At 41.7% G+C, this 18,409-nt stretch overlaps 1 pseudogene; it reads left to right on the forward strand.

Annotated features, from left to right (window-relative positions):
• Nucleotides 1–12,628, forward strand: LOC134408235 (cryptochrome-1-like; annotated as a pseudogene).
• The last annotated feature ends 5,781 nt before the right edge of the window (nucleotides 12,629–18,409 follow it).

Here is an 18,409-nt window from a genome sequence, read left to right on the forward strand (position 1 = left end):
ATGGTGAGGTGTGAGCAGCTAGACGGTGAGTGGATTTGATGGGATTAACTCAATTGGTGTCCTTTGGGGCTGACAAGGCTAGGGGGCTGGGAAAGTGTCTACGTGCCACTTGCATGGCTGTAAATGGGGGCATCTGGCCACTCCCCCACTCCCTGCCTTGTGCGCCCCTTTACCTTTTCTAGGTGTATGCGTATCAGGGGAAATGGACACTCTAGTTTTTACGTCACTACCTGAGATCTGACTTTGCAGGCCTTATCCAGACAATTCATTTTTATTCACAATTTTTATTATCTGAAATGTAACAGTACGATAAAAGAACTTGCATTCCAAAACATTTGGTCCAGATTTGAGTTTTAAACTCTTTCCTTCCTGAATCCATCAAACCTTTCCCTTATATAATTTTATGTAAGAACGTAAGAAGAGCCATGCTGGAAAAGACCTAGGCTCCATCTAGTCCAGCACTCTGTTCACACAGTGGCCAACCAGCTGTCGATCAGGAACCCATAAGCAGGATATGGTGCAACAGCACCCTCCCACCCATGTTCCCCAGCAACTGGTGTATATAGGCTTACTGTCTCTGATGCTGGAGGCAGCACATAGCCATCAGGAGAAGTAGCCATTGATAGCCTTCTCCAGGAATTTATCCAACCCCCTTTAAAACCCTCTAAACTGGTGGTCATCACTCCATATTGTGGTAGTGAATCCCATAGTTTAACTATGCACTGTGCAAAGAAGTACTTCTTTTTTGTTGAACCTGAATCTCCCACCAATCAACTTCATGGGATGACCCCAGTTCTAATACATCCCCTCATTAAATCTCCTTCCTCCCGATATATGCATTTGTATTATTTTTAATATATTGCAGGTACTGTATTGTTTTAGAATGAATGAGGATTTTCCCCCCCTGAAGTGAGCAAGAGGAAGGAACTGGTCAATGGTTTTTGTTGATTTGATATTGTAAGTTACCTAGAGTTTTATATAAGAACAGGAGAAATAACACATATCTATATCGACTGAATGCAAACTGTATTCTGACAACATTTAGGACTAAAATGGCAGGAGCAATTGCATTCTGCGTTTTCTGTAATTAATGACTTCTTGCTAAAAAAATATGGTTTATGCACAGCTGCTTGAAGTATTAGTAAACTGATCAAGATTAATTACATTTCTGAAGGATGTGTGTTGAGACTTACTTGAGAAGTACATTCAGGCTGTGGGTTTCCATGCACATGATTGGGTGCTGTAGCACACCACTGGGACCATGAGAAGTACCTAGAGGAAATCCCTGCAACTCAACACAGGAAACAGCTGTGCAGACCAGGCCCATGCTGGTTCCTCTCAACCATACCCAGAGGGGAAACGGTGATCAGCTGAAGCGTTCTATGCTTCTGGACTATGGGAATCAGAAGAGCTACTCGAGATTGCTCTGAACTTTGTAACTAGCCCCCCTACCCCCTCAGGACCTTGTCCTTAATAAAAGGACAGAGCCTTCAGCTCTGAATTGGTGCCTTATCGGTGCATTTGGATTTGTAAATCAGTTTACAAAGCTAAATGTGACAAAAATATGATGCCCCATAAAAGATTCTGATAAGCTTCAAGGAAAATGCAATGTACATGCTACTTTGGAGACCAAGGATAGCATCTGATGTTAGTCCTGCTTTGAGTAGACCCACTGAAATGAATGGGGCTTGGGTTAATTATGATTAACTTAAATTCCATTCATTTCAGTGGGTCTACTCTAGGACTAACATTGGATACTACCCCAAGCCTTTGCTTTTTCAAAGTTGTAGAAGACTTTCCAAGGTTAGATAAATCCTGATGTTCAAATCCAAAGACTAGCAAATCATTATATTTGTTATTTCAGTATACACCTCATTACAGACTTGGCTGGTGCCATGCAAAGTCCTGCCCAGCCATTAACCTGGCTCTAACCCCTCTAACTAGGCCAGACTGAACCAATCTAACTGCCACTTACATCACACATATAGTCTTGCCATGGAAAAGGGGTTCTGTTTCTGGAAAGTTGGGATATTCAAAAAAAAAGAAAAGAAAAAAGGTGTGTGTAATTCAGCAACCATTGCAGGGGAAAGGGGAAAATTAATATAATACAAAGAAGTGGAAATTCAGCTATTATGAGTCTGCTAGGTTCACACAGTAGCCAAGACTCCTGCTGTCACAGTCATTTTAAAAAAACTTATATCCTTAGAGACCAATATGCAAACTGTTATATAAACTAGGATAGATAGAGGAAAATTCATACTAAAATACATGGTTCCAGACATCGGTCTTTAGGTATCTTTCCACAAAGGCTCATGGCTCAGCTTCTTCTATATATCTAGCTTATATTTCACCTACGTAGAGCTTTTATAGATTTTTCCATAAGGTGAACTAAATGTCAGAAAACATTTCCTTTAAAGCTGCATGGCTAAATAGCTAATGCTTTTCTTTTAGGGGTTGATATGACATTTGACAATAGCCAGGCTAGAGTCCATTTTGTATTATCAATATTTAAATTATATTATTCTTATGTCCCTAAGGGAACTAAGGTTCTGAATCTCTGTTGTGTAATTATAAGCCTAGTGTTTGTATTAAATAAACTTACAGGGCAATGTCATCTTATAGCCCCAGATGGGGTTATGGTCATGTTTACACTATAGATAACTCACTTCGTGTTTATCACATCTAACAGTACACACCTGATTTGGGCCCTCTTATCCACTTAACAACACTTGCTTTTAAAAATTTCTGGCTAAAACTATACGTTTATAGATAGCCCTTGTGGGTGGTTACACACATCTTTGTATCTTCAAGGCTATTTATCAGGGATTCACTGAATTAATGGATGCAACTGTACTGGTTTAATAAAAGAATAATCATTCTAAACATATGCCAAATGTGAGAGCAGTGACAGAAGAAATAAAAGAACTGTGCACAGCCCCAACTGCTTGCCTCGGAGGCAGTTTCAGAGCCCCTGAAATGGCCCCAATTCAACTTGGGCTGCCTCAAGGCTTGCCAACCTTGCTTTGGCACCAAAGCAGGATTTGCCCCCGCCCCCAAGAAGCAGTTCGGACTTTGTGGAGGGTTTGGATGCTAGCCACAAGGCTGACAACACAGGAAAGCCCAGGGCAAGGCCAACTAGGAGTCCATTGGACTCCTGACACCCAGCCTGCCTGCTGCTGCTTTCTCACCCCCAAATCCAGAGCTGCTGCTGGGACTTATCTTCTGGTGCGTCCTCTTCCCTGAGAGCCAAGCCATGATTTCAAGTTAAGGTCATGGAGGCTCTCTTTTTTTTAAAAAAAAACTATTAGTCACAAATTAAGGGAAATGGCACTTTATGTAGGTTGCGGCCATAGAGCTATTAAAAAGCATCCCCACGATCTTATCTTGAAATCACAGCTTAGCCCTGAGGAAAGACGACACACAGGAAAGTAAGTCCCAGCAGTGGTGACAGGTGACCGGGGATGGGGAGGTAAGTCCAATTGATTCGCTTGGACTCACAGCCAGCCCTATGCCAGCTTTCCCAGGTGAGTGGGGAGTGGTCCAGCACCGCCCTGAGGCTTCGGTACCAATCTGCTTTTACCTCGGGCTGATCCAGTACTGCCTCAGATTTGGGCTGAAGCAAGCCAAGGGGTCCAGCTTGGCTCAGTTTCGGCCCGAGGCAGTGCACAGCCCTAGGAAATAACATCTAAAAAATGTTGTAGAAGGTTAGAGAAGTGGAGTCTCTTGGAGTTCCAGCTCCCTTTCCAGGCCTCTGGTCCTGACAAATACCAATGTGGAGTATTTGTACCTTGTGTTGGGCACTCAGGACAGACTGAGAATTCTGATGTACCACCCTCTCCACTGACTTATGCGCTCCCTGCCTAAGCTGATGGAGGTGGTCTCAGATTTGGTATTAGAGATTCCAGGTTAAGTGTAGGGCTGTGATCCACTTCTCTTTGGTTCGGAGAAACAGAAGCGGATCGAGGGGCTTCACCTCCATTACAGGCAGAGGAGAAGCGAGTCAGAGGGCTAGTGAAACATTGCGAAGAGCAGCCACAAGCGAATCGCTCCTTTTTTCACGAAGCGCTCTGCCCGCCATTTTGGATATTTTTCTCATTGGATTGTATTGCAGTAATTTTTTTGACATCTGCAATGAAAATGGGAACTCTGCGCTGGAAGATCTCCAAGCAAACTTAAAGAAATTGAACTCTTGTTTATGGATTATTCAAGGAGAGTATGAGGTTGTATTGCAGGAGCATGTTCAAAAGTGGAATATTACCCAAATGACTTTGGATGATGAGATCGAACCATTTTACAAAGAGATGGAGAGGACTATCCAAGTTATGGGGAAAGAAATGGAATTTGAAGTGTTCTCATTGGTGGGGCACACTTTGTGCTATTGTTCTATGGGAGGGATGAAGAAGAAGAAAAGCAAACTTAGGGCTGGGTTCAGTGATGGGCAAATTTTTCTGTCAAGAGTCATATTCCCTCATGGGTGATCTGTTGGGGGCTGCACAGCAGGCAAGGCTGAAACTGGCAGTGGGCCACGCCAGAGCCAAAAGTGGGTAGTTTTCTCTTTCTTTCTGCCAGTAGCTTGTGAACCACCCAGAGAGCTTTGGCTATTGAGTGGTATAAAAATGTAATAAATAAATAAATAAATAAATAGCTTATCATAGATACTCCTAGCCACAGAGGTCACTTCTGCCTCCATGAGACTCAGTCCAGGATTCCCCTCCAAACTGCATATCAGATTTTGTGGGGGAATATAACAGCTTCCAAACCTATTTGCAAACTTTCATCTAGATCAGCAGTCTTCTCATCCAGAACCACTTCTATCTTAACTGAATTAAGATGACTTTATATACTGTATGATATATAGTTTGGTAAGCGTTTCAAAAAAGCACAACTTCTGATTTGCTGTATTTGTTTTAAAACTTCTGCATGCCTCATACACAAGGTTTCTAAATACTTATATTTCGTACAGTAAAGTTTGTAAGATTTGGCCTGGGTTCAGACATAACCACTGAGGCAGCTGCCTAGAGCATCTACAACTTCCAGGAATGCTCTAGGCAGCACAGCCAAACTATGTGGTCTCCATCACATAGCAACAACTGGAGGGACCATGGATTTCCCACCATGGTAAGCGATGGCAGAAACTACAGCACAGGGTGGGTAAGTAATCCATAGTGCACTGTGTGGTTCCCGGTCATGCCAGGCGCACGTGCATTGTGTTTTTCCTACCTTCCCCGCTCTGTATTTCCCCTACCTATCCACACCCCCGTGATTATCTGAATAGGGCCTATACCTTAAGCATGTTAATGTGGTAGGCTCAGACCTCATAATAAGTGTATTGTAAAAGATGACAGCTTGCTCTTTCAGTACTAAAATTGGGCTCCTTTATTAATCCTCATATATTGTTAAGCTAATCATAATATGCAAGTGCATTTTTTTCATGTGCCATTATCCATATTACAGTCAAAGAACCATTCTCTGCCACCAGTATCTCTTCAAGGACAGTTGCTGTGGAGAGAATTCTTTTATACAGTAGCATCGGCAACACCCAACTTTACAAAAATGGTTGGAAATCCCATCTGTCTTCAGATAGAATGGTACCAAGATGTAGAGAAGTTCCACAAATGGAAAATGGTAAGACATTGGTACCAGAGATGTGCAATATTTTATCGTAGAACACTAATACTCATTTTGTAGTCCTCTGGAATATTATTTATTTATTTGATTTCTATACCTCCCCATAGCTGAAGCTCTCTGGGCAGTTTACAACATTGTTTTAGTGTTTCAGAATATTTTAGCTATCCTCGGTGCTTCTGCTGTACAGAGTTCAGAACTGAGGGTACAGTTTGCAGAACAATTAAAAATAATTAAAACAGTCATTTTTAGAACATCATTGTGTTTGATTTGGAGCAGTAATAGATAAAGCAGTGCTTTATTTTGTATCAAAATGGGTTAGTAAAAGAGTGCATGATTTCCATATATGATTTTCTAATAAGACATCCACCTGTTTGCTAGAAAGCTGAAAAGTATTAGGATGTGATTAAGAAGCAAAATGCCCCGTGTGTTGTGTTGTAATCCTGGGTTATCAGTTTATATTCAATAATATGCAAACTTCATAAGTGAAAAAGCAAACATGATGCGCATGGTCTCAGATCATATAGGTAAGAATCAAGTTCATGATCTTTTTGCCATTGCAAGGATTGTTTCCCAAGACTTAAAACCTTGGAGAAGAAAAAAGTTCTTTCTGGGTGTGGATGGAATTTTCGTCACTTAAACCTCCCTTCCTCATGCATTGCAGTCCCAGTGAAAATAAAAATTGCCCTCCCTCCAAATCTGTTACTAATCTTTTTTTTAAAAAAATGGATGTGTGCTAATGATGTACTTAGCACCATGTCTAGTTTGGCCCTTAGCCTCTGTATAAAGAGAGAATGGTGGCTTTTCTGAGAGGTGAAGGAGGGAGAGCAACACACCAGGGCTGATGAGAAAATCTGAGATCATTTGCGTTTTGTAGGGACAGACTGGCTTTCCTTGGATTGATGCCATTATGACTCAGCTCCATCAGGAAGGCTGGATACACCATCTTGCTCGCCATGCAGTGGCCTGCTTCCTGACCCGTGGCGACCTCTGGATCAGCTGGGAAGAAGGCATGCAGGTTGGCGGTCATTCTGTTGTCTTGAACATTGAAATATTTCTGGGGAAAACACACTTTCTAGACGATTCAAAAGCAATCACAATACTTTGTGCTAGCTTTCTCTCTAGCAAATAGGGAAAAGAAAACTTGTCGCAAACACGATTTGGAATGAAAAAGGCTAAGAAAATGCAGCATAGCAATTAGGTATTATTCTCACTAAGACACTTCACCTCAGACACTTCACATGATTCAATGCTCTTCTAAACCACCCTTCCCCCAACCTGATGTTCACCAGATGGTTTGGAGACTTCCAGCATTCTGGCTGGGGCTGATGGGAGTTTGAAGTCCAAAACATCTTGATGGTATCAGGTTGAGGAATGCAAGCAGGGATGGGGTTTTTTTCATATGCAGATGCATTCAGTTACACCTGCAGTCTGAAGTGATGCAGTTCAGACATAGAATTATTATTGCAGAATTGTTCAGCACAGTCTTTAAATAACCTAAAATGAATATGGTTACCCCAATAAAGCCAGACTGCTCACTTGAGGGAATGGTGTTAAAGGCAAAACTGAAGTACTTTGGCCACATAATGAGAAGACAGGATACCCTGGAGAAGAGGCTGATGCTAGGGGAAGTGGAAGGCAAAAGGAAGAGGGGCCGACCAAGGGCAAGATGGATGGATGATATTCTGGAGGGGACAGACTTGACCTTGGGGGAGCTGGGGGTGGCGACCGCCGACAGAAAGCTCTGGCGTGGGCTGGTCCATGAAGTCACGAAGAGTCGGAAACGACTGAACGAATAAACAACAACAACCAGTGCAGCATGGAGGTAAGTGTGATTGTCTGTTATTTCAACTGGCCAACACTGCACAGGACTGTGGCCAATATATAACAGATATCACTTTAAGAAATGGCAAAATTACAAACTTTAACAAGAAATCATTGAATATATAAAGTTAATAATAAGGAAACATAAAGTAAACACAAAGTAAATGAACATATATGAAGTTCATAACTATGCAACAAAATTTCTCCATAAAATTATCAGTACTTGCATCATTGTAATTCCTTAAGAAAGATGTTAAATTTGTCATCATAGCAATGTCCAATATTTTTAAATCCCAATAAGAAAGTATAGAAACATCATCTTTTCTCCAATAGCTCAAGATTCTCAGCCTTTTGGTTAAGATCAAGCGTAACAAAACAGCTCTTGAGAAACATATCAGCAGTTTCATTATCACACTCTGTGTTAAAAACTAACCAGTACAGTTGAACTGGATTTCTTCAAACTATTTTTTTTAGCCTCTGGATTTTTCCACTATTTTAATCTTCCCGGGCTGGCACTCTCCTGGTTCACAGATTATTTTCAGGTAGCCCTGCTCTTAACAGGATAGTGCCTTGTTACTATCTTCTAATGTCAAACTTGGTGTATTGTCTCTTATATCTTTTGTCCTTTATTTCCATGCCTCTCTGCACTAATGCTGAACCAAAATAGCCATCCTAATTTGCAAACCCTACTCATAGGTACAAATTGAAGAAATCATTTTGGTAATCTTGGGGTGCTGCAATACTGAATCTCCAAAGTGTTTGGAAGGTGTGTGTTTTTGGAGGGTGGAGGCACCTACCATGCTGGCTTCCTGAACATGCTAGTTTCATTCCCAGGGCACTTTTGGGAGGAAGCACAGCAGCAGACAGAACACTGCTCCTGATGGCTTTTAAATAGGTAAAAAAGAAAATAAAATGGAAAGGAAGCCAATAAATCCCCCCTTCCCATGAACCCACTGAAATCTCATCCCCTGTTCTGTGGGAGCAGAATGCTCCTCCTCCCTCCCCCCCCCCACAAATTGGGGAGATCCAGCCATTTCATGTGGGTTCAGTTCAGTCGTTTTCTGTACTATGTTTTCTTTTAACTTTATTGCTCTCATCAACTACAGGTGTTTGAAGAGCTGCTTCTGGATGCAGACTATAGCATTAATGCAGGGAACTGGATGCGGCTATCAACCAGTGCTTTCTTCCACCAGTACTCACGCATTTTCTGTCCTGTTTGTTTTGGCAAGCGCACAGATCCAGAAGGTCAATATATCTGGTAAATAGCCATGGTTAAACTATTCCATTAATTCCATGCCTATCATGCTAAGGATAGTGCCCTAATGGATCAGATCAATGGTCCATCTAGTCCACAGTGGTCAAGTAGTTGCTTCCTGGGAAATCCACAAGCAGGACAAGGAGGCAATAGTTGTCACCACTGTTGCTCCCAAGCTACTAGTATTCACTGGCATACTACCTACAAACATGGAGGTTCTGTTCAACTATTGTGGTTAATGGTACGTTTATCCCCCATAATTTTATCTAATGCCCTTTCAGTGCCATCTAAGCTTGCCACTATCAGCACATAATAGTGGCAGTGAATTTCATAAATTATACATTATGTATGGGACGACTTCCTCTTGCCCAGTGGTCTTCAACTGGTACAGACCTGAGATCCACCTCAGAATCCCAATCTGCAACATGGGACCCTCTTACACAATTTTCTCCATGCCCCAACGTGCATCACTTTACACTTGCTTACAATGAGTTGCATTGCCATTTTGATGCCCATTCTCCCAGTTCTCACCATCACATTTTTGTTTTAAGCACCCTAAATAATTTGGTGTCATCAGAAAACCTGGCCACTTCACTGCTCACTCCAAATTCCAGTTACTTTTATGAACAAGTTAATAAGCCTTGGTCCCAATACAGATCCTTTGGGGACCTCATTGTTTACATCCTTCCATTGTGAGACTTTCCCATTTATTCCTGCTCTCTGCTTTCTTTTCTTTAACTAGCTACCAGCCTATATGAGGACCTCTCCTCTTATTCCATGATTGCTAATTTTGCTTAGGAACATTTGGTGAGGGGCTTTGACTTTGATTGGGTGACCCCAAATTTTCTATCACTTACATAATTGTATCAACCTCTATCATGACCCCATTGTGTTTTGTTTTTAACCAAAGGTCCCAAAGGCTTTACTCTTCCCTTGCAGGGAGGCCCTCCTACCCCCCTCCTGATCCTTTAGGTTGCCCTTTTCTTTCTTTGCATTTCACTGTTTATAAAACTAATCAGCGCAAATAGACTTAACTGTTACATTTAATTAAGAATTGAAAGTGTGTATTCTATTTATATTTGAATATATAATATGTCAATTCTGATCTCTTCTTTAGGTTCTGTCTCTAAATTGTGATGTATGTCTGCAGTGCAGTAATGATGATCTATGCAGATCTGGTTTGTGGTGCATTTACCTATAATGCATATATACCAATTGTATTTTTCAGAAAATACCTCCCAGTGCTGAAGAATTTTCCTTCCAAATACATTTATGATCATTGGACAGCACCAGAAGAAGTACAGATAGAGGCAGGCTGCATTATAAGTAATATGCAAACTAAATTTTGTTTTCATTTGTACGAAGCAGAGGGGACCTCCTCAGCCTTGATCTTTCTATTTCACCCCTCTCCCCCCTCCCCATGAACACAGCTAGAAGTAGATGGGGTTCTCTCACCCCCATGTTTTTCTCCTCTTTCCTGCCTCTGCCTTCCCTGGGAGCATGAGAAGGTGTCCCCATCGCCATGATAACAGGACTGCTTCACTTTCAGTAGCCACATTGCTGGGGCAGGCAAACAGTGTCCCAGCTATGGAATTGCCATGTTCCTCCATCCCCTGGACAGCAATGAGAGTACAGCTACCAGTTGCCCAAGTAACTAGGCAACTGCCCCCTGGACAGCCACACTAAATGTTCTGCTTTCCTAGTGTCAGAGCCTGCTCCTTCTCTTCACTCTAGGGCTTGGCAGAGAGGGTCCACCCTTCCTCCCATTAAGTAGTGTCCACCTCTAATGGGTTGTTACCTTATCTGCACATTGTGTTCATATGGTTCAGGTTTGCATTTATGTGTTTGAATGTACCCATGAATGATGGACTACCCAATGCCCCTTTTGGTCAAGAAATGGAAAAGGTTCTGCCAACAGAATAGCTAGTACAAATTAATTTGAGGAATTACATGTTCAAATAAATTGCCCTTATATCATTGTTGCCTATGTTTTGCATTAGGTAAAGATTATCCCCTTCCTATGGTAAACCACAAAGAAGTCAGTGATCATAATCTACAGCTGATGAAACAAGTCATAGAAGAACAATATAAAACAGCTCAACTCACAAGAGGTGTGTCCCCTGACAAATGTTGAACTCTCCCAGTGTGAAGGAATTATGGGTTTCTCTCTTCTTTATGATGCTGAAACAATCACAGAAGAACTTAGTACTCATCTGTTAGTACTCATCTGTCATCACTTAGTTCAAGTGTGGGCAACTGTGGGAGGTCCAGAGATGTTTTCCCTCCGCCCTTCTGCAGACTGCATTGCACCCCTGAAAACTTTGTTTGCCCTCATCCAGTCCATTACCGACATCAGGCACTGATTTAAAACTAGAACAGCTTCCTTAGATTTAGATGGAGAGGAGATATAGGGGTGTTCATATAATCACAGGTAAAAGAAGCCATCATGGCTTCTCCTCCCATCCCACGTGTGCTGCATGTGCAATCACAATTTGCATAATTGCCCACGATGCAGCACGAGTTGCCGTGTCATCTGAGGCTAGTGTGCAGCACAGTCAAGGTTATCCACCGTACAACCACTGCTGCAAGTCATGGGTTGCAGGGTGGATGAAGAACACCCCCCTCCACACCGTACACCAGGTTCAGACAAGGACTTCTGTAGGACATTGAAGCCCAACCCTCTTTGAACACTGTTAAATTTTATTAGTCTTGACTCTGGTATCTGAGATTTCACCAAGTATTGCTTAATCATCTTCAAGCCTATCTCCACATCCTTAGGCCTAAAAACCTACTTTTTAAAAAATCTGATAGGCTGAATTCTGAACCCAATATCTATTTCTGTGCTTATACGGTATGATGGTGGATGACATGAATTTCTTGTTAAAATTTCCTGAAATTTTCATCTTATGAGACGTATTTTGTTATATTTAATCTCACGTCTCAGGGCCTGTGTAATTTCTCTTTCTGGAGTCATGAAAGATTAAGGAAAAGCTTCCTATAAAATAGATAAGAAGTCATCAATGCTATTATAAAATAATTGCAGAAGTTTTATTTTATTTATTTATTTATTATATTTCTATACCGCCCAATAGCCGGAGCTCTCTGGGCGGTTCACAGTTACTTTTTCATGAACTGTACAATGAGAGCATATTTCTGTAAGCACTTCTTATAGTCTGTATTAAACAGAGAAGACTGGGACAAGGGATTGTAGAGGTCAAAGGCTGACACTCATCATTTTTCTGAAACAAAAGATATCATTGGAGATATTGAGGTCAGGATCCTCAAACCAGCACAACTAAATCTTCATGCCCAATGAGTCTTTGGGCTTGTGTGTCTTATACAGCAGTCCCCTCCCCATGAACTATGGTAAACAGCTTCCAAAACTGAGGGAACTTTCAAAACCAGGTTGTGATATGTGGGGTAGGAGAAGAATTCTGCAGTTCAAAGGGGGAAAAGGGGGTCAAAAATCCCATTGGGCACACCCAAGCCCTTGATGTGCCTAAAGTAACTTTTAGATTCCAGCCGAAGTATTTTATTTACAGTCACCTTTCCACTGCACCTGTAACTAGTCGGGCACTATTGCATGAGAATAAGATTTTTAGCCGGTGTATTTCTGAACTGTTGTGCAGGCGTATGATATTCACCTCTTTCTCCTTTCTAGATGATGTGGATGATCCAAAGGAGATGAGTCTGAAGCATGAACATTCTGAAGAGAATATACAAAAAGGAAAACTTGCCAGAATAAACTGAATAATATTTATGTTTAGTTGCTGGCAAGTCCCACTTTATCCAGTGGAACCCTACCGCCTAGCAAGTGCTTCAAGAATCACAGCCTGATTCATCCAGGGAGAACCAATTTTTATTAAGAAGACAATAGAAACTCCTGTGGAAATCAAAAAGCAGTGATGATTGAATGGGGCAATTATTTTTACTGTCTACATTATACAAGTAATTTTGTCTTCTTCTTTGTTTTTGAATTTCCTCTGCGAACCACATTTTTTTTTACTTTTGACATTATTCGTAGAATAATTGACTATGCAGATGACTCGTGTAGTTTATAGTAAATATTCAATACTTAGGTTATGGTTATTTAAAATGGATGTACTGGTTTTATAGCACTCTGTTTGGATTGGTGTTTATCCAAATGAACAGGTTATTTTGTTTTTCTATTTTGTTTCAAGGAAAGATGTGGACTATTTTTAATACAACATTTTCACACTGCTGCGTTAATGGTTGAAGACAAATGTTAGCTGTGGGCTTTTCTATACAAAGAATGAAACCAACACAATAATTTTAAAATAAATTTACAATTCAGACAACACGTAATACAACTCTGTGAGCCCCTGCCAAAGGAAGTGAGGCAGGTGGCTACTAGGAAGAGGGCTTTCTCCGCTGTGGCACCCTGGCTGGGGAATGAGCTCCCCAGAGAGGTCCGCCTGGCGTCTACACTGTACTCCTTTCGTCGCCAGCTGAAGACCTTTTTATTCTCTCAGTATTTTAACACTTAATTTTAACTTAAATTTAAATTTTACTGTTCTAATTCTGTATATTCTTATATCATTTTTTGCTGCGTGTTTTTATCCTGGTTGTGCTTTTTATATTGTATTTTGTATCTGTGTTTTTAGACTGTTGGTTGTTTTATTATGGTTTTAATTTTTGTGAACCGCCCAGAGAGCATCAGCTATTGGGCAGTATAAAAATGTAATAAATAAATAAACTGCAGGAAGAGTGAAGGAGACCTAAAACACAGACAACACCAGTTCATCTGTGGTTCTCTGGAAAGATCACTGTATTAAAGAAGTATTGAAAATGGAGATACAGTCTACTAGATTGTGCTGGAGAATCCTCCATCATATTCCAAGCATGAGGCTGTATTCAATGTTAATCTAACTTGTCCCATTCATGTTAATGGGTTTACTCTAAGTAGGACTAACATTGGCATGAAGATTGGAATGGGTAAAATGTAACCATGAAACACTCTTAAAAGACATTTATTTCATTGGGACACTTGGGACATAAATGCCTAACATTAGGTGGATCAGGTCCATTAGGGATAAGCTTGAGCATACACACACAAAAAGAAAACAACGTTGAAAATTAGGGAGATATTGCCAAATGAAGAGCACTACAGAGCTTTAAAGCAACAGTGATACAGAATAGGGAACTAGTAAAGCAATGTGCGGAAGTGGAAGAAGACAATAGAATAGGAAGGACAAAATTTCTAAATTTCTCTTCCAGAAAATTAGAAACATCAGAGGTAAATTCCAGGCAAAAATGGGTATGATCAAAAACAAAGATGGCAAGGACCTAACAGAAACAGAAGATATCAAGAAAAGGTGGCAATAATATACGGAAGATCTGGATAGGAAGGATAATAATATCGGGGATAGCTCAGACGGTGTGGTCAGTGAGTTAGAGCCAGACATCCTGAAGAGTGAGGTTGAATGGGCCTTAAGAAGCATTGCTAATAACAAGGCAGCAGGAGACGACAGTATCCCAGCTGAACTGTTTAAAATATTGCAAGATGATGCTGTCAAGGTGATGCATGCCATATGCCAGCAAATTTGGAAAACACAAGAATGGCCATCAGACTGGAAAAAATCAACTTATATCCCCATACTAAAAAAGGGAAACACTAAAGAATGTTCAAACTATCGGACAGTGGCACTTATTTCACATGCCAGCAAGGTAATGCTCAAGATCCTGCAAGGTAGACTCCAGCAATTCATGGAGCGAGAATTGCCAGATGTACAAACTGGGTTTAGAAAAGGCAGAGGAACTAGAGACCAAATTGCCAATATCCGCTGGATAATAGAGAAAGCCAGGGAGTTCCAGAAAAACATCTATTTCTGTTTTATTGACTATTCTAAAGCCTTTGACTCTGTGTATCATAACAAACTGTGGCAAGTTCTTGGTGGTATGGGGATACCAAGTCATCTTGTCTGCCTCCTGAGGAATCTGTATAACGAACAAGTAGCAACGGTAAGAACAGACCATGGAACAACGGACTGGTTTAACATTGGGAAAGGAGTACGGCAGGGTTGTATACTCTCACCTTACCTATTCAACTTGTATGCAGAACACATCATGCGATGTGCTGGGCTTGATGAATCCAAGGCTGGAGTTAAAATTGCAGGAAGAAACATTAACAATCTCAGATATGCAGATGACACCACTTTGATGGCTGAAAGTGAGGAGGAGCTGAGGAGCCTTATGACAAAGGTGAAAGAAGAAAGTGCAAAAGCTGGGTTGCAGTTAAACCTCAAAAAAACCAAGATTATGGCAACCAGCTTGGCAGTGACAGACTTTGTATTTCTGGGCGCAAAGATTACTGCAGACGCTGACTGCAGCCAGGAAATCAGAAGACGTTTACTTCTTGGGAGGAGAGCAATGACAAATCTTGATAAAATACTTAAGAGCAGAGACACCACACTGACAACAAAGGTCCGCATAGTTAAAGCAATGGTATTCCCCATAGTAACCTATGGCTGCGAGAGCTGGACCATAAGGAAAGCTGAGCGAAGGAAGATAGATGCTTTTGAACTGTGGTGTTGGAGGAAAATTCTGGGAGTGCCTTGGACTGCAAGAAGATCAAACCAGTCCATACTCCAGGAAATAAAGCCAGACTGCCCACTTGAGGGAATGGTGTTAAAGGCAAAACTGAAGTACTTTGGCCACATAATGAGAAGACAGGATACCCTGGAGAAGAGGCTGATGCTAGGGAAAGTGGAAGGCAAAAGGAAGAGGGGCCAACCAAGGGCAAGATGGATGGATGATATTCTGGAGGTGACAGACTTGACCTTGGGGGAGCTGGGGGTGGCGACAGCTGACAGAAAGCTCTGGCGTGGGCTGGTCCATAAAGTCACGAAAAGTCAGAAATGACTGAACGAATAAACAACAACAAAAAGTTTTTAGAACAAGTATTTGGTGATGTGATCTAAACAATATTAAACACACATTATTTTAGCTGAAGTATTATGGATTGATTTGGAAATCACTATAGATGGCAATCTGTTGGGCCATAAATCCAAACTTTAATAGCAAGGCCTGAACAAAAAAGGTAGTGTTTGCAAGACACTGTGCAGGGAAGACAGTAATGGTGACCTTCTGAATAGAAAATGAAAAAGACCATGGTCAGAGGTGTCTTCACAATGGGAAAACCCACTATGGCATAGTGGCAGAATATTGGTTTTGCCTGCTGGCACAAGTGCTGCTATTATCTTCCTGCCTGCTAAACGTTGAGTTTTCAGGAACATCTGATTGGTCATTCTTCAAAGAAGGAAGATGGATTAGATAAATGTTAAGTCAATTCTAATAATTTAGCACATCTCTATCACACAGCTAGCTAAAACAAAACAGCCATGGGGTTACTTTTGCTGGTATGGTAACTGGAGAAGTGTCAATAATGGTAGAGCCATTTATACTCTCATTTCTCTGTGTGGTGGGAAATTTTAAGGAACAATGTGCTGCATCGTGGGCAATTATAGTCTAGCGTATATTAGTTGTAAATTCTTACTCCATAGCAATTCTTACTCTCCTTATGGAAGCGTTTGCATCAATGCCACTTATGAAGCTGAAAAGGAATACACTGAAGATGTTGAAAAGAGTCCTTCTAGTGACTCTAAAAATAGATAGATGCAGATGGTGGGATTTTTAAAAAAGTTATAAAAACTTGTGGTTGTCCTGCCCTGGCAAAAATGAGTCCACGGTGGACTCTGGAGGAAACAAAGTGGTCCACTGCAGGTAGCAAGAGCAAGTGACCAGCAGGTGGATACTAGAAGTAACATCGGGGCCTGCTCCTGCTGGACTCTTCCCCCCCCCCCACAGGGCAAACTGCCATCTTGGCCCTGTGGGGAAGAAGAAGGACCGAGGGGACAGGAGCAGGCAGAAGTAACATCGGGGCCTGCTCCTGCTGGACTCTTCCCCCCCCCACAGGGCAAACTGCCATCTTGGCCCTGTGGGGAAGAAGAAGGACCGAGGGGACAGGAGCAGGCAGAAGTAACATCGGGGCCTGCTCCTGCTGGACTCTCTCTCTCTCTCTCTCTCTCTTTCTCTCTCTTTCTTTCTCTCTCCTCCCTCCTTCCCTCCTTGACTCCTTTTCCTTGTGTGTCATGTCTTTATTAGATTGTAAGCCTGAGGGCAGGGACTGTCTTTTTTGCTAAGTGTAAGCCGCTCCGAGAGCCTTTTTTGGCTGAGGAGCGGGGTATAAGTATGATAAATAAATAAATAAATAAATACTATTCAGCAGCTTAACAGGTCATGGAGCAGAGCCATGTCTTTCAGGACCCTGGACAGGTCACAAAGAGACAATGTATTTCAGCAAGGTCTGGGTGCAGACTAAGCCAGAATAAGCAATGGTTAGGGACCGTGGGACTTATAGGTAAAACATCTGGAAGGCCACAAGTTGCCCACCCTTGGTTTATATAGTCCCCCAGTCATCCTTCTCTGGTTTTGCTTCATAGCTGGAGAACAGAGAACCTCAAATGGTCATCCCTCTGGTCTGAAAGTTGGCAGTTACCTCTCATCAGGCATACTGCCTGCAGTCGAGCACAAACTCAGGAGCATGTGAGGCCCTTTGGGGCAAGAATGCTGGCTCCTCAGCGGGGTCCAGATTGGGAGTCCTGATTTGTGTGTCTCAAGTTTGAAAGGTCCCTGGTTGCTGAACTCAGGCTCAGTGGCATCAGGGTCAAGGTTCAATGCCTTTGTGGGTTATGCAACTGTCACCTTCTGGTTCCACTGGTTCTTCTCCTTATAAGAGTGCTCAAGTCACTGCTGGAAACCTGGATCATGCAATAAGAATCACTAAGCGTGAATGTAATCAGCTTTGGGACAACATTTAGGGTGGGGAGGGTGTTGTGTTGCTTTTAGCACTAAATCTTTGAGCAAAAACAGCAACTGTTCTTGCTAAAGGACAGCAGAGACCTTTTCCATGTGCTTTGGAGACAGGAGGTGGGTTGTCATGAGGGTGCCATGTCTTGGCTCAGGACATGGCACCCCACTGAGAGGACAATATCTTTCTGCTATTTGAAGTGCCTTGTGATTATGATGCCTTCCCTTTTGAGGCCTGAGTTGTCACCCCAGTTAGAGGTGCACCACGTCTGGGACCAGTTTCTGAGGAACACAAGCAGGATGATGCTATTGCACTCATGTTCTACTCGTGGGCTTCCTGGCTGTTGGCCATGATGTGAATGCTAAATTATATGGACCCTTGGTCTGATTCAGTATGGCTCTTACGATAAAAATGGGGCTTGCAATTAAATATTTTGGGTGTGTTAGTGTGTAGTTATACAGTTTGGCTGCCTTGGCTTTGTTGGACGTTGCTATTAAAGATGATTTTTTTAAAGTTCTATATTTTCTTTTGCTACTAGCTTTGATTTGGGCTAGGTATTTATTGTTAACTCTCTTAGGATTATATCTTCCATTTTTATGCCACCCAATAGCCAAGGCACTCTGGGTGGTTCATAACAATTCATTAAAAAAATACAAAAATACAACATTATAAATATTATAAAACAACATTACAATAAAATGTATATACATGGCTACATGCAACATGAGACATCATGCAGTGCACACCCTGCCATTTTGCACAGTACAGCTGCTAAGCTATTTTTGAACTGTTGATAAAACATGGTATGTTTTCCCTCCACTATATACTTAGTGAAAAGTTTCATCACCCTCTTGTGTGTTGTTGTTTTTAAAATG

This window comes from Elgaria multicarinata, chromosome 1 (genome assembly GCF_023053635.1).
Source record: "Elgaria multicarinata webbii isolate HBS135686 ecotype San Diego chromosome 1, rElgMul1.1.pri, whole genome shotgun sequence".
In the NCBI taxonomy this organism is placed as follows: Eukaryota; Metazoa; Chordata; class Lepidosauria; order Squamata; family Anguidae; genus Elgaria; species Elgaria multicarinata.